At 44.7% G+C, this 16,294-nt stretch overlaps 1 protein-coding gene across 9 annotated transcripts in view; it reads right to left on the bottom strand.

The window, feature by feature from the left end:
• Positions 1–16,294, bottom strand: part of tanc2b (tetratricopeptide repeat, ankyrin repeat and coiled-coil containing 2b) — a 134,127-nt gene that overhangs the window by 74,744 nt on the left and 43,089 nt on the right. For 2 of the 9 annotated variants that reach the window (XM_076759438.1, XM_076759440.1), the window contains exon 1: positions 10,983–12,633. The exons of 6 other annotated variants lie outside the window; for them this stretch is intronic. The gene's annotated coding sequence lies outside the window, so the exon portion shown is untranslated. Of the gene's footprint in view, positions 1–10,982; positions 12,637–16,294 lie in introns of those variants that run through there. One more of the 9 variants, XM_076759436.1, reaches the window with a different exon arrangement.

The following is a 16,294-nucleotide window of genomic DNA, read 5'->3' as shown; positions in this document are numbered from 1 at the left end:
TATTAACTCTTGGCTCTATAAAAAGGCAGGAAACAGTGAACAAACGCTCATCACAAAGCCGAGGTGAAGTCTTCAGACTAACTGTGTCCAACAATTCAATTTCTAATGACGCCAAGCAGAGCAAAGCTGAAAACACAGGCGGACATTAGCGACAGATACATTATCAAATCGTTGTGTTAAAGTTTCTGCTAACTGATTAATCATCTGATCAATGGATCAACCAACCTTTTCAGCACTATTTGTGTCTCAAATTGCAAAAGTAAAGATTTTGTCAGCAGACGCACTGACGGCACCGATATCGGCACGCTGTTCCTGCTATCGATCAGCTAATCGATTCATTGTCAAACGCTATTATGCAAGTATGCAGTTTGACTTTGGTCTCAGTCAAACACTCCGCGGCTCCTCTGCTCTGATATTCATTTAAGCTGAATTTAAACGGCATTCACAACAAAGCGGAGCATCTCAATGGACGCCACAGTGAGCTGCACCGAGCCATATGAGAGCACAGACATCTGCTCGTTTGTAAAGTTGGCGGACATCTTCATTAGCATCAGCCGCAGTGTAAGCTAACATAGAAATGCATGCGTACTCCAAAGGATACGTACACACACACACACACACACACGCACAGTCTTCTGATAGAGAGCTTGTCAAGTGTTTTCTCTCCGCCGCTGCACTGAGCCAGCGCTGGTCTACCACAGGAAGTGGAGGGCTCTGACATCCTGCCAATGGAAAACAATAGGGAGCTGTCTCCATCCAAACCCCAACACACACATTTACCGTATATACGTACACACACGGCCACGCACAGCAGGAGCGAGGATGATATACTGTGATCAGACCAAAAATATTCTTTGCAGGGGATACTTGTGTCAAAATAACCCAGATTTCAACAAGGAGTCAATGACAGGGTTCTGCTTTGGTCTTGAATTTTAGCTGCGCATTTACTTCTGAATGCAGTCAAAGGATGAAAAAAAAAATCATGTGATCGTACGTCTCATTCTCCACAACAATTAAACAGACAAAGTATGCTTTGACTCCATTTCTAACTACAAATACGATTAAAAGTAAATCTGCGGTGTAACGTGATCCGCTTTGGGTTCCTAACATAAGCAACGCTAGCAGCCCACCTCTGGTCTGGAGTCAGATATTCAGTCTTTTGTTTTGAGCAATCACAGCTGAAAGAAGGAAGCAAATCATAGATACACAAAAAAAAAATACACCAGTAATATACAAGCAGCCAGATACAGTTACTAGAAGAGCCCCTGAAAGCTAAATATTCATTACTAAATATACAAAAAAATCAAGTCAGTCCATTAGTGGACAGAAAATTAATCAGCAACTGTTTCCATAATTGATCACTTCAGTCATTTTCAAGCAAAAGTGCCAAACTTTCTCTGCTTCCAGCTTCTCAAATGTGAGGATTTGCTGCTTTTCTTCATTTTATGGCATTGGAAACAAAATATTTTGGGGTTTTGAACTGTTGGTCAGACAAAATAAGACATTTGAACATGTAATTTTTAGGGTTCTGGGAAATGGTCATGCATTTCTCACTCGTTTGTGGCTTTGGGAGGACAAAAAGATCAATCATGAATATACATGAAGAATAACAGGACCACGTTTTCCTGTAAACAACCATATATCCTCGAACCTGGAGCTTCATATTAACCATGAATCATCCCTGTTTAAAGCACATGATGGACGTAAACGCGACCAAGGCCACGCTGCTCAGTGTTTCAGCCTCAGAAGAGGAGGCTGAGAGTGAGGCTTGCTGGACTGTTTGTCACTGGCTGTTTTACCTGCAGTGGCAAGCCAAAACACAAGCCTGTCAACTCTTAAGCAATATTACTTTGAGGGAGGACAAACTGCCCCAGTTATGAGGGTTCCCAGCAGAGGGAAGACTCTGCTATGGACCTTTGTTTTTGTGAGTCTGCGGGGACGGCGTAATGCAGGTGTGCCGAGCAGAAGAGTAGGAAGGAGATTCAGAGAGGGAGGACCAGCCGAGCCAGCACTTTCACAAGCCGTTAACTGCGCTTAGGACAATGCCCATATCAGCTTTGATTTAATGTGTGTGTCCTACTCTTTTACAAGCAAGAAGGCTGAAAAAAGCAGCCAGCCGACATGAGAGCAAAGAAAGTGATGTGCTGTGTGGGCTGCAGACACTTCTGAATGTTTCTAATGCCTACTGCCGGCTGAATAGACCAATACCACGGAGCAAAAACTGAGTTTAAAACACTACAAACTGGATGTGTTTGGACTCGTTTTACATTTCAAGCCTTTATATTTGAGTCTGGTCATTACGTAATGTGTGCACTGAACACGCATCCTGAACCATTTGCTCAGTGTAGTAAGTGAATCCAGGAACAGGGGTATTGTGTCCCGAGGGCCACACCATGATTAGCACTCTTTATTTGAGGTCTGGTTCAAAATGGTGCAAAACACACTGAAATAACAAGATGTCACGTCACACCTGAATACAAACGCGCCACCAAAACAGCCAATGCACACAGCTATATATGGAGCTTAGAGATCCAAGCTGAGCCAGTCCATTCTTCACCTGGAATTTCAGCAAAATCCTTCTTTAAAGTGGCAAAACGCCCACGTCACAGCATAAATAAAGAGTATTTCATTTCTAGGATAACAGCAGGGCAGATAATTTAGACAAATGGCTGTTGTTGTATCCGTGGCTCACTTGTTCTCTCTGCATATTGGTTTACACGCCGAGAGCAAGCTGTAAATTAGTGGCATCTTCCAATTTGCCAAGCAACAGCGGATGTGATGAAAGAAGAAATATTCCTATATCCCAGTCATGCCCAAAGCACTACAGGGGTATCTCTATTTGTCCTCTTGTTACATAACTTTTGATTATCCGGTGGCTACGACAAATCCCAGTGCAATTTTTTTTAGCTCATACTGCTGCTGCTGCTGCTTTTTTTTTTTTTTTTACCTCACCAGTGTTCCCCGTTACTACAATATGACCTGCATTACACAATATATTTGAGTTATTTTGGATAAATGCTGGCCCAATGGCCTTACCTTTCCAAGACAGATAATATTGTGAGGCAGCGTTTAGCATCTTGATAGCAGGTCAGTGCTAAAAAAGTCCATCAAGATTAAGCCATAAAATGCTTTAATCCCTAAAACACATCAGCTAACTTGCATCCATGAGGGTTTTATTTTTGATTTCTTTATGAACAATCAGTCAATTAATACAAATGAGAGGCATGTGATGGTAGGCCATCACTGGACCAACAATGTTCAGTCTTCATCCTCCAGCACAAAACAGAAGAGAGAAATCTTGGTCGACTTGTCCGACAGTTTTTAACTGATATATCTAAAACATGCACCTCTATGATGGTATACGTGCCCCAAGCATGACCTGTGATTCTCTCCAACAAAAAAAGCCAGTGTTTCCTTGCCTTAAAATAACACTTCATCCCCTCCCACCCTCCAGAAAAGCCCAGAGCCTATGACCCCGGCTGCTGAGGTATACGTGGAGGACAGCGAGCAGCACGGTGGCGGCGCCGGGCCAGAGAGGTGACGCATATGTGAGTGGCTGAGTGCGTCAGGCTCTGGCTGACAGCGCCACGACTCAGCAGTGTCCTGGACGGATGGAGGTGTTATGATGGAGGAAGCAGGGAGAAACAGAGAATGTGCGTGCGCGTAACGGAGAGAGAGAAAACGAGAGAAAGGAAAGAGCGATATGCCCTGACTCCTACACTGCCATGCGATGCTGAGAAAAGCTGTGTCGCAGCACTGAGTGGGTGGGCTTCGTTTAAAAATAAAATAAAAATAAAAGCTAGTGAAGAAGAGTCTGAAATAAAGAGAGGCCGCATCAAGCATCTCCTACCTTCAGTCTGACACACCACTGGGGTTACATCACAGAGCGCAGAAGTGAAAAGCATGCAGCAAAAATAACCAAACGGAAATGGAAGTGTTACAGGGATTCTGCTTTGGCTGCCTTGAGACTCAGGGAGAAATAAAGAATATGAGCAGAGAAATAAAGAGCTGGTACGGCTCCTGGTCTGCCTCCAGGTGTTCCAATGAAGGACGATGCTTTTGTTTCTATGCATTTTTAATCCCTGACAATCACACACAGAGGGACCGCAAAAAATGTGAAAGCATACATCGCACCTGCACCGCCTCCCTCCTTATCTCCCCCCCGCTCATTTTTCTTTTTCATTTCAGCTTCCCTTTGAACATTAATAGGTCAATCTGTCAATTATTAATACAGTACAAAGGCACGCCCATCACAATTTCAGAGATTTGTGAAGTCCAAAACCCAAAGATATTCAGTTTACATTAATCCTCACGCTCGAGAAGCTGGAGCCAGTAAATGTTTGGCATTTGGCAAAATATCATGTACATAGCAATCGATTGCATATTTAAGATCCCTTTACAAAACTCTCTCTTAAAAAACAAGTCAGCAGGAAACAGTAAAGCAAAATAAAATCTGTCAGACACTATTTTCGACCAACTTATGGAGCTAGCTTAAACGGCTAACTAGCTACAGCTCATCATGACAGTTGTTATTTCAGCAGGCGAAACAGAAAACTGAAAACTGATCTGTGGTTATTCTTCGTCTCAGTTAATCCACACGTCGGCCCGCAGCACGAGAGAAGCATCACCTTCGGTTCCCTTTGACCTCTGGCTGTCGACAGCGAGAGGAGGGACGTCTGCGACTCCTGCTAAGGTTGCAGATGCCTCTCTCCGCACCGACGAAGAGTGTTTAATGAGAGAACGTTGGGATCCTGATAAATTCACACAGGGAGGCTGAGGAAAAGCGCTCCTGCCGCAGTCAGTGCTTGTTCATTATGGAGGAAGATATTTACTGCCTTTCAAATTACTGCCTCGGTGAATGACAGACTGAGCTATTACCATACAGCAGCTTAAAGAGGAATACTGCTGAATTTGATGCTTATTCATGCTGCTTAGGGGCTTCTCTGTACTGTGGGGATTTGTAAGCTTCACAACAAAACCAGAAATATGGAAGGAGAAGTTTGTACCACACCCTAATCTCGCCTTTGCCAGCACCACTGAGGATGAACTAATTCTTAGAGGATCATTCAAGGGATATTCAAGGATATTCAAGGAATTCAGAAATGTTTTCTTCAAAATCAACGACTCAAAATGCTGAAACCCATGAATAAAATACCAGACCCGGAGAAACTGTCACCGCTATTCTATTAGCAAGTCTGCAAGCATTACTAGCTGCAGAGTTACCGCTCGCTACAACAATGCCAGCAGCAACAATTATTTTTCCTGTTTACCTCTGTCGTTCACAGGAAGAAAATTAGATTTTAACAACCTGACAGCTCGAGAAAGAGCATGTCTCAAAATTATCATCATCATTTTAAATGCAAAGGACTTGACTTGGGTTAAATACACAAAGCTCAACTTACGTGATGAAATTCAGACAATAAACAGTGCATTCAGCGTCAGATGCGTAGCTCCAGTATTTGAGCTCCAGTGTACATTTAAAGTCTAAATCTCTGGCACAGGCTCACACAGAAGTCAATTTAACTTTCCATGCACTGTCTGCAGGCTGTATGACTAATATAAATCATTTTCTTGAGTGGCCATTTGGTGATATTTGTTTTCAAGAGCAATAACTCTGAAATGAGTTATGCTTTGACAGAATTGCGCCTAATTGAGGGGTACAGTGTGCGAGCACCACAAAAAGACTTCTGCAGAAAAACAGCCTAAAAAGAATAACAAACGCATAAAAAGTACACCAAAGAGACGGCAAATAACAGAATGCAATCACTACTTTATCTATTTATATAATGATTTAATGCTCGGTATCCTTTTATTTGGGCCGGAGCCACAGAGTGCACCTCTCCGTGTGGAAAACCAGCTAAATGCCAAACAAACAACAGATAAAAAATCCCTGCATACAGCGTCTCCAAAATAGCCACGAGCACAAAAACACAACCGTAAAAAAAGGGTGTTTGATGTTGGATAGAAAAAGGCCAGCGGCAGACAAGCAAAGTGTCATTTTGTTTTTCTCCTCATTCCAATCTGAGTGCAAAGCTTTCAACCTGCGAGGGGGCTAACAATTAGGGAGAGAGGGAGAAAGAGAGGGAGGCACAGGCAGACACGGTGGCCGTTGACTGCGCCCATAGTAACAGATGAGGCACGGAGGACGGAGAGAGGTGAAATGAAAAGAAGACAGAGGCTGTCCTTGCTTCTGCGCCCTCTTTCATAGCGCTCTGTTATTCTTATCCTATGCTTGCCCACAGCAATGCAATAATTCATTCTGTTCTCAGTGTCACTGTGACGATGGGGGGGGGGGGACCTACATTCACACACCGAGCAGACCCACACACCGTCTCAGTTGCAATGGAGACGGGCCTACAATTGCAAACAAGCAGGCCTGAATAATGAAATACACATTAAATATAAAATAGACTGGGGGGGGGTTGGTGGTGCTGCAGCGCCACAGCAGACGCCAACACATGCAAGTAGGCGACTGCATGTGGCTGGATGTCTCTTACATGACAACTACACTCATGGAAGTACGCGTACTATAGTTAGTGTTAAATGTACTCATGTCCCATCCTGAACTGATGCTGCTGCTGCATCATCTGCGCTGCATTTATCAAACTGAACATTTCACATTTCAGATAATGTATTCGTCAGGATGGACGGACTAAAGCAGAATATGGTGCTGAATTTGAATAACTGTCAGAGCAGCTCAACTTCAGACACAAAAGGCTGTCAGGTTTACATAGAAAGAACTTTTAATACATCAAAACATGTTTGCAGAGCAGAAAGAATACAACAATGGGTGTAAAAAAACAATGTCACAAACTCCAGGATGTGGGTCAGTGTGTGTGTGTGTGTGTGTGTGTGTGTGTGTGTGTGTGTGTGTGTGTGTGTGTGCGCCAGGGAGGGACGAGTATTGTTTCTCACAGATCCAGCGTGCTGGTCTGACATCAATTTTTCATGTGTAGCTTTCAGCTGGGCACCTATTTCTGTTTGGGTGAAGGTCTCCTTGTTTGGCTCTTTCCTGCAGACATTTCTGCAGCTGTAGGAAGATTTCATGTTGTTTTGAGTCAATGTTTTCATTATATCGCTTTGACTGAAAGTGTGATCATAAGGCCGCAACTAATGAGCATTTTTTATCAATATATCAGTCAATTTTCTCAAGTTTCTTCACTGAATGTTGCAATTTTGTTTGAAAAGTGATAGTTTATCAAAATAATTGCTGATAAAGTTTCTGTCAATGAACTAGTCAACTGACTGAATGCTTCGTCTCTGTGTGAATGACAAGCTTTGTTCAAATCTATTCAATAACATGATTCGATGCGGCACATAGCCCCGTCTTTTAAATACACATAAAACCAAAATAAACTACAATTTCGCATGGAGTCTGGTCTTTGTTTGTCAGTCCAAAAACACCCAAAACATTCAATTTATAATCATATAAAACAGAGCGAAGCCACAAATCCTCACATTTGAGAAGCTGGAACCAGTGACTGAGTGTTCGAATGAGTAGCCAATTATCAAAATTGTATACTATTAATTTCTGTCAACCAACTAATCAATCGATAAGTCCTTTCAGCACCAAGTGTGGATGCAGCTGTTCCAGTACGTGTCTGCACATGTGCGACACTGTCATCAGACCTGTCAAAACAGATAAATTCATCTGGAGGCCTGATAAAGCCAAACCTTCCAGCGAGTGTCAGCAGGAGTTACAGCTATTGAGAGCAGCAAACATGGCTGCCACAGACTGGAGAAGAGGAGGAGGGGGACACCAGACAGTCAGACAGACAAGTACAGACATAGACAGACTGTAGGTTTTAATTCAGCGATGGCACGATAACTGCCGTCAAACAGAGCCAGCCGTGGAGACGCATTTGGACACACAGCTGGCGTGGGTTTAGTCCACGCCTTGCTGTTGTGGTCCTCGCAATTGCAGCCCTTGTGAAGTGAACCAGTGCCGACGTTCGCTTATGCAACATTGTGTTTAGCAGCATTTATCATGCGGCGCAAAGTGACACAATATCCCTCAGTACGCTCAGCTAGCAAGGGCACTTCCTGCTATTCAAAGGCACACAGCGTTGAGCAGCAATAATGAGCCCATCCACATCAAGAGGCACAATGAAAGCCCAGTTCCCCGACTGGCAAAAACAACAGGATGCCGCTGCAGAAGGGGGGCTGATAAGTCCTGCATGGCATCAAAAATTTAAATGGGCCACCACCATGTTATTTCATACTTCTCACGGCCAAATGCACAATCCAGCAGGCTGTTTGGTGGAGGCTTTTGGGTCTGTATATGTGTCAGTGTGTGGTATGCTGGCAAGAGAAAAGATTAATACATTCTGAAAAGGAATAGTGATAGAAAGGATTGAGGTCTTCGGAAGAAAGAACAAACAGCTCAAAAATGAAGAATGAGGACTGGGGACGGCTAATGGTTAGCACCTGTTATAATGAGAATAAATTACTGATGAATGGGTGGAGAGAGGGATGAAAAAGGAAGGTGAGGGGGTGTAAGAAAATAACCAGTCCAGAAGGAGGAAGAGTGATGAAGCTGTGCTGAACACGATAGCGCCTATGGGTTGATGGAAAGAGATGAAGGAGGAGGAAGAGAAGCAGCAGTGATGAATGGAGAAGACAATGATGAAGAGGGCAATTGACTCCAAGGCGGGACAAAATGAAAGGTGGACGTTCGGTTATGAGATGATGTGGATAAGTGGACACAGCAGGACTTGGGGGGAGGGGGAGGAAGAGAAGGGGATGGAGTGGTGAAGACTCATTAGCCCACGCAGGGCTGGTACATTGAGCCTTCCCTGCTCCACCGTTTCATCTCCCTCTCTTCTCTCTCCTTTTGTTCTCCAGAAATATCTGAGTGGGTGGGAGAGAGAGTGGCAGAGAGAGCGAGAAAGAAGGAGAAAGTTACAGTAAGTGAAGTGATGACAGAGTGAGGGGGAGAGAGTGACGGAGGAAGTAGATGACTCGAGAGCAGGCCTTCAGAAAATGTTCGATACGACAGCGAGAGGACGCCAGATTTTCATGACCAAAACACGTCTCCAACGTTATCCAAAGCATAACAGCAGGGCAGTAACTACATACACGCAGCACGACATTCATCTCTGCAGGGCTTCCCGCAGTCTTTTATAGCGAAGGCACCAAACCTCAGCGGCAATAAAGAGCGTCTCCGCCAACGTCAGAGGGGATCGTCACATTTTTATGAAATACGATAATAGGCTCATTAAGCTTCAGGGAAGAAGGGGGCAGCGGAGCTAAATCACACGGCGAAGGCCACGCGTTTCGCCAGCGAGGCCAGTGTTTAAAACATCAGCAGTTAAAGCAAACGTAAAAACCACCCATCACAGAAGAGCTGAAGTGACTGGACGATGAGCTCAAAATGAAATGCCAACTGCTTCGACACCTGAATCACGCCGTGCCTCCGTTTGAGCTCCTCAATCGCGAGGATTTTGAGGATCTCATGTGATTGAAGTTGAATGTTGGGTCTGAGATTGTTCAAGAAGTCACTTTGGGGTTTAGTTAATTGAGACAGGCGCAGTCACTATTTTCTGAGATTTTGACAATATGATTAATTAAGAAAGAAACTGGCACATTAATGAACACTGAAACTAGTCATCGCTGCAGCTCTGCAGCATCACAGTTCACACAGATTAACTTCTGGGTCCAACTTCAGCCAAACCTTCTGTTTTGCTGTGCCATGAGGAGTCATTACCAGCATTTAAGGTGCACTCATTTTCAGCTTTACCTCAAATGAAGTTGCTGAGCTAAACTTTTGGCTTGTTTACAGCCTGTCTGCTTGTCTGACTGCTTGTGTTTCTGCCTGCTTCAAACCTATTTTAAGTGATGCTGCTGTGTTTCCTCAGCAATTAACTCAATGAGTACAACGTTACCATAACAGACAGAAACGACAAACCTACGAAATCAAGCTCCAAGTTCAACCAAACCTCATATATCATATTAATTATGATATAAGTTGGGAAATATCTGAAGGAAGTAAGACTAAGAATGTAACAAAACTGTGGTACCAACTATGGGAACTTGACCCAAAATATACTGAGTTTTTATGGGATGAGCAAGAAGAGACAGAGGTACAGCTGGGTGTTGTTTAAGTTCAATACGATACTTGAGTTTCAGCACCAAAACTTTATAAAAACATTTTAATCTGAACACAAGCAGCCACACACAATAAACAAAATCCTGATTTCAATCTGGTCTGATCAAAGAATATCAAGGTGTGATAGCCAGGTGTAGAGAGGCAGATGGAGTGGAGGGATGGAGACGTGAAATCAGAGAAACCAATCAGCAACAGCGAGCTGAAAGGAGATACTTGGCATCATTAATAAACCTGAATACATAAAGAGCAACATGAAGAACACTGTGAATCACTATTAGGAGACACTTGATCTTTCATTTCTGTCTCTCACGCAATTTTCTCTACTAATGGCCATCTGTCAGGCACCATGGCCTCTCCAGTCCTCTCTAGCTACAGTAACACACACACACACTCACACACATATACACACACAGCGTCCATGCTTAAGGTGTGGCACGATGCCGCCAAGACACTGATTGCTGTGGGAGCCCACTACCTGGGTCAAGGTGACACCGAGCACAGCAGCCACAACAAACCAGACGGAGAGACGGTCTGACACGTGCTGCTGAGACCAGTCAAAAAACAGACTGAAATCCCATAATTGAACCCCTCACCTTTGAAAATACACACTGAGACGCCTACACAGAGCCTTTTTGAAGGCAAGAGCTGCTCAGACAAACAACCCAAATCCTGAGAAACAATTAACGGCTGAACCTTGATGAATAGTGTCTCTTTCCAAAGCCGGCTTCCACCACTCCCCACATCCACAACTGAAGTCTACATCCACACAAACCGTCCATGCATCCATCCATCCGTCCATCCATCCATCCATCCATCCGTCCATCCATCCATCCATCCATCCACCCACCCTGCCGCCCCGATTCATCCAGCTCACCTTTGTCAGTCGAGCACCTCGTCTGCCCAGGCAATAAAAATCCTGCACCATAGTGAGGAAGATCCTAAACAAAAGGAGGAGATTGTAGGGGCACAAGGAGGAAAAAAAAAAACAACGCGGTTAAAAAAAAAAAAAAAAAAAAAAAAAGAGGAGGCAGAGAGAGAAGAGGACAAAAGATAGAGGGAGGGAATGGAAGGGAAAAGAGGGAGACAGAGAGAGAGAGAGAGAGGTGAAGAATAGCCCAGACAGGCAGAGAGCTCTCCACGATGTGAGCAGCGAGGGAGGGCGAGCGCCAGGTGTCAGTACGCATACACTCACTGAGCCGCGCATGCACACACACACACATACACACACACACTCACAAACATAGGCAGACAGGCAACTCTCGCTCTCACTCTCTCCCCTCCTCTTCGTCGTCCTCCTCCTCCTCCTCCTCCTATGGCTCTCTGGCAGCAATAACTCTCCCTCATCCTCCTTCTCTCTCTCTCCTCTTTCAGCCGGGGCAGAATTCCTTAACTCTTTCAAAGCCGCTGATCTCCGACGCCGATTGCTCCTTCCACCTCCACCTGCTCCACGGCCTGAACGATTAGCCATTTTTAACATACAAATCGGATTCTGAATCACAAAAGTGGCGACCGTGAACCCGCATTAACAAATTCTCAGCAGAAACGAGCTGTAAACACAACGTGTGTGTCGTGAGTATCTTAGCAAACAGTTAGCACATGCAGCTTAAAGCGAGGCTAACGTTCACTTCGATTCACACATCTGACTCTTAAACTGCTCCTCCCTCTTTGGTCTTCACCAGCTAGTCGCTAACTGTCTACCTGGTGCTGGACGGGTAGTGAGCATTCATTTTAAGTATATTTAAGTATATTTCCAACACCTCAGTGATATGATACAATTGTACTACAAGTGTGTTCTGAATGCTCATGAATCCTGATTTTCACTGCTGTACTTCACTTAAAGTTTGTACAAATTTGTGCCAGTTTAGCAACTATTTACAGTATGTTCAAGTATTACTCAAGTGGTACTCAGGGACAGCTTGAGTAATTGAAAAATAGCACTAAGTGTACTTAGAGCCTTCTTCACAGAGTATAATTGAAGTATATTTTCTCACCTGGGTAATTTAGTGAATTCCGCGAGTCGACCAAAGGAAGAAAGAAAGTGGCTGCTGCCTTGTGACTGAGCTCCCAGCATGCCGCAGGCCTTTATGTGAGCAGACGTTTGGACTTGTCGCAGTAAGAAAAGCACAGGTGCTAACCAATAACATTAACGATGGCTCTGCTCTATTCAAACGTCCCAGTAAGCCATGACAGTGTGTGCACAGCACCACGACCCTGAGAGGAGCAGCTGAATGGAATTCAGCCATCGTTAAATTTACTATTTACATCTGTGCTGGTCCTACTTTGTAAAGTCCAAATGTCTTCTGTGAAACACCCACCTTCTGTCCTGCTGTCTACACTGTTTACACTGGTAAAGATGGTTCGTTGAGAGAGAAACGCTGGAAATGACTCAATCTACCCGAACAGAGAGCGGTCTGTGTGCAACAAAGTGGTTTCTCTAAAGAGATTATTGATCGAGGTGATCGCCTCACGCAAACTTCAGACAGGTAGCTAGCATCACATTGTGACTATGCTTGGTCCAAACATCTCTCGTTTCATGCCATGTTGACCACAGACACAAGCAGAGAGCTTAATTTATACAACATATCTTCAATCTAAATCGAAATATTGATCAGAAATTACAATTAGATATCTAATCTTCCTCAAATTGTTCAGTTCTAGCATGTCGTGAACGTGGCGCGTGTATTCTCCTGAGTCCACATTCACAACATCAGCTCTAGAATTGCCTCTTTATTCTATTTTAGTCGTACAGAAGAGCAACTGCTGAAAGTCTACATGCCCTTCTATACGGATTGATAGAGGCGACATCTTTAGAGCTCCAGTATCACAGAGAAATAATACACCAGGGCGCTCAATGCCCATCAGGGAATTAAAGCTGGAACACGCCTCAGCGAACATTCATGAAATTGTCTTGTGTATTGGGATGCACAGAGGGGGCTTCTGGGTAACAGTAGCTCATGGAAGTTTGCAGAGAGGCTCACATACACACCTCCAAAATGTCAATTACATATCAAGTGTATCTGCTGTGCTGTGGATCAAACAGGGCAGGATGTCCCTCAGGAGCGGGGCTTGGCCAACATTAAGGTTTATCCAAATAAATGGGACAATGACACTGTGCCTACTGCACTACACGGCTGAAGCATCACACACCTAGAGAACAAGGTCCTTCATGCAGTTTATTGGGCAATTTTAGCATTAATTATATAAAAATTGCAAAATCATGTCCCTCTGTTATATTGGAACGACATTTCTAAAGCCTCTAAACAGATTTCAATGAAATCTGGTATTGTAGGTTTTAGGTAAAGAAGCTGAGCTGTCACTCAAAACGCAGCGAACGCATGCACGAATGGTCTCACCAGCGTTCACATGTTCAAGGTCTTTCACTTTCCATGACCGCAACACTGTCCCTGCTCAGCTGCCACCTAGGAGAGGACACCTTATCTAGGTCGCAGTAACACCAACTGCTAAATATCAGTCACACTTCGGCCGTGAACACCCTTTAATCGAGCTGTTAACATCAACATTAAGAGTTGACACAGATCCAGCATCAAGTATCAGATGCAACAAATGCTCTCTCATTACAACCCAAGTCGACTTTTTGTACAACTTCCTGCCTGAAGCCAGTGTGAAAGCTTTGCTGTAAAGAAATGAGAAAGAGGAAAAGGCCATAGAGGGACAGCAGGAAGCAGAGCAGAGTCAGAGGGAAGGGAAGGGAAATGGACGCATCGAGACAGAGTGAACAGGAGTGAGACTTCCCACTATTGACGTTGTGATCAGAGAGCGGAGGAGAGGTTAGACCAACGCTTCTTTACCCACGCATCGTGCTGCCCACTCCCTGCCGCTAGAGCTGCATGGTTCCCTTTTACAAAGGAGCTGCATGGGAGAGACACAGTCACAGACTCTGGCGCCGGTCTCCATTTAAATGTCACTACTTCCACACAGCAAGTGAAATTACTCGAACCATTGTGAGAGCAGCCGTCAAACCACCGGCAGAGTCGGTGTCAGCGGGACGCTGCAGACCCCGCTGTGGGCAGTCTCACGGCTGATGGAGCGAGCCTCCCGCGTCCTCTGCTGATTTTAGACATGCATCTGGCCTTTGATACAGATTTATGACGGCAATCAAAGCAGGACCGCTGAACGCAGAAGGATGAGGCGTGATTCACGCCATCTTCACACATCAGAGTGCGCGGTGGTGAAAAAGCATAAGAGGATGTGCTTCACTGCGATTATTGTGACGATGGTGATACAAAAGAAACAATGTGCGGCTGAGTACCATTGGCAGCAGCGAGCACCAGCTATTACAGAAAAGAATGCACTTGACAGTATTGACTTTTTTTGTTCAGCAGTTGAAATCGCTGCATACGGTCTTTCAAGCTGTCTTCAAAGTACTGCATGTACTGTATACAGACAGCAGCCAAACTGAAGGAAACTCCTCAATAAACGGGCCTTTTTCCGAGCAGACATTTTGACTTATCGTAGTAGGAAAAGCACAGGTGTTACTAATTACAGTAACGATGGCTGGAGTCCCAGTAAGCCATGACAGTGAGTCAGCAGGCACACCACCAGGCAGCTAAATGGAATTCAGCCATCATTAATTTCATTATTTACACCTGTGCTTTTCTGACTGTGACACGTCAAAATGTCTCGAAAAAGGCTCGAGAGTAGAGACGCGAAACAAACGCAGGTGCTTCCAAACTGAACGTGCTGACGGAAATTCAGTGATTAATGTGCTGCGATGGTCTTCACGGTCAACACACCTCAAACAAACCGACCACCTGTGGGAGATTTTGGAGCGACGCGTTGGACTTGAAGCTGTTCTGGAGCCTTGCGGTGGCCCCACTTTACTCTGCTGACTTTACTCCATAAAACGTTAAATAATTGTGAAAAATGTCAATCACAAGTTGCCGTAATTAACAAATACGCTCAAATCAGATGCTTTTCAGTCCTGCGTCTTGATTTCCACCACATCATCCCGCCATAGCTGCGGCTCTCTGAAGGGATCGTAGAAGAGGTTTCAGGCCGTCACATTCTTGAGCCTGAAGGACTTAAAGGAGGTAATCCAGCGCAGGCACGCGGGTGGCCATGACAAGGGCGGTATGTGCACCAAGTGGTGCCACTGAACCATAATGATGGGCCCATAAGTGCCTCCCACACTCCACCGGATAGGAGAGCGCCTCTGCTGACACGCCGGGCCGTCGTCTCCCAGCCCTCGGCCCTCTCCACAGTCCGTCTGAATTGTCTTTGACCTTCAGCACGCTTTCGTTTTGCTATGGCTTTGTTACCGCGGTTGCCCGGAGACGAGGCCACAGGTGTCTGCTGATAAGGTTGGCGGCTCCGGGGACCGTGTCACCCACCGCATCGACGCTGCTTATATTGTCTCTGACCCCAGACGAGGAGCAACTTTTCCTATTCTTTGATGTTTTGGGAGAAAGCTGATGAGGTCAACGAGGAGATGCACTGCAAAAAGCCAAATGTGAGTACGATAAAATATCTAAAATCAAAGCAGCACGTGTTTGTTTTTCGTCCTGTTACCAGGCAGTTTTTGTGTTCAAGTGTTTCACCTGTTTCGAGCTTTTTTGGCCACAAGTAAAAAACTGCTTTGTCAAAGTCAGATTTTGTTTCTTTGAGATTAGATATTTGCTTAAAAATCTTCATGAGTGAAATTTTCCTGTGCTGCTGGCAGACATTACTGCTTATTTTAACTAATATTTGATCTATTTCGTTGCTTCTGTTCCTTGTTTTTGAGAGTTTTTGCAGGCCGTTCATGTCACAGCTTGTGAAACCTTCACGAACCAACTTCGTCTGACAGACTTTATAAATGATGAGCTTTCTACAAAGAAGAGGAAAACATACAAGATTTCTGACTCTTCCTGTAACTTAATCTCTCGAGCTCTGATGGGAAAACAGATTATACCCCTGTCTGTATCTACATATGAAGGCTTCTCACGGCTGGAACGGGATCCTGATGCATCAACTCCTCTCTAACAGACACGAGCTGGAGCTGCACAGTTCAGCTCAATCACTGCTGCATAAAGGCAACTCAGAAATAAAGGTCAACAACAGAGAGGGAAAAAAACTAAATGACAAGTTGCAGCGAAGCTGGAGGAGGCTGCAGACATCGGGCTGTTGTCCTCAGTAAGCAAAGGTCAAAGCTGCTCTTGACAGCTGTCCACCATTGATTCACAGATT

Source organism: Chaetodon auriga, chromosome 20 (genome assembly GCF_051107435.1).
Source record: "Chaetodon auriga isolate fChaAug3 chromosome 20, fChaAug3.hap1, whole genome shotgun sequence".
Lineage (NCBI taxonomy): Eukaryota > Metazoa > Chordata > Actinopteri > Chaetodontiformes > Chaetodontidae > Chaetodon > Chaetodon auriga.
The sequence above is the reverse complement of the archived record's forward strand: the minus strand, read 5'-3'. Positions and strand labels throughout refer to the sequence as shown.